The sequence below is a fragment of the Pecten maximus genome, chromosome 18 (assembly GCF_902652985.1).
Source record: "Pecten maximus chromosome 18, xPecMax1.1, whole genome shotgun sequence".
Lineage (NCBI taxonomy): Eukaryota > Metazoa > Mollusca > Bivalvia > Pectinida > Pectinidae > Pecten > Pecten maximus.
In genome coordinates this window covers 19,913,669-19,914,925 of record NC_047032.1, presented here as the reverse complement: position 1 = coordinate 19,914,925, position 1,257 = coordinate 19,913,669, and positions in this window count along the sequence as shown.

The following is a 1,257-nucleotide window of genomic DNA, read 5'->3' as shown; positions in this document are numbered from 1 at the left end:
TTAAAGTCCAAATCAGACACTGTTAGGGCCAGCATAGAAGATATCTGACCCGAGTGTCAATATAGTTATGGAATTTATTACATGTAATTTAATTTTATCCTAACAGGCAGAATATAAGAAACGGGTTTCATACATAATTACATATAGTTCTGCTTATCATATTTTAAGGGACTGCAACAGCTCGGTTGGTTAGAGTGCTGGCCACAAAATCTGCAGTGATAATCGGAGGTGCTTGACGCTGATCCCTACCCGTGCTGGTTCGTTTCTCAGGAAGCAGAAAAACAGGCTTGTCTGTGCTGTTGTGGTTATGTCCTTTGCCAAGATAATTTACCCTAATTGCTTTTGATGTCATGTTTTTCACCAAAAGGAAATAAATCAAGTGATGTGTGTCGTGTTTTTTTCAAAATTTATTTTAACAGTTATCATCATGTATGTATCTTCGAAGATTTATTAACACTGATATTTCAAACCGTGGCATTTTAAAGTCTTTCAGATGGTGGATTGTAATCCCAGGAATTATTACAATGCTCTAGGAGAGTCTAAATAAATATAATCCTGATAAGTCAATTGTTGTGGTTATTTGAAATGATATATTTTAAAATATATATACAAACCTACCCATCCTTGGTGATAGGCTCACAATAATCAAATCTTTCTCCCACGAGGACCTCTCTCACGTAATGAGAGTAAAAAATATCACGTTATTCAAAAATGTTTCCCTCCATATCATGTGAAGCCATTACTAATGTACCAGATTGCATGTCACCCATGCAGTACCTACTATTTAATCATGTCAATCATGTCTGGTCTTTATCAATCAGGGCGGCGGTCAAACCGAAGAAAATATATCGAGCTAGTAGACCACCTTGAAACATCTTCTGAAATGTGACATTTTTTAAAGATATATACAAAACAATGACCCTGAAAAATTTTAACCAGAATGACGATTATCAACATAACTTTTTTCATGTCAAATAAATGTAATGATCAATTTATTCCTTTAATTTAGATCTGGATATAGAGATGTATGTTTTGCTTGTATCCATACCACATCAGATGTATGTTTAGTTTGTATCCATATCACATCAGATGTATGTTTTGTTTGTATCCATATCACATCAGATGTATATTTTGCTTGTATCCATACCACATAATTTCTTTGTATCCATATCACATCAGATGTATATTTTGCTTGTATCCATACCACATAATTTCTATCATAATAGCTTGTCAAGTAAAAATGATTACACAGGCAGG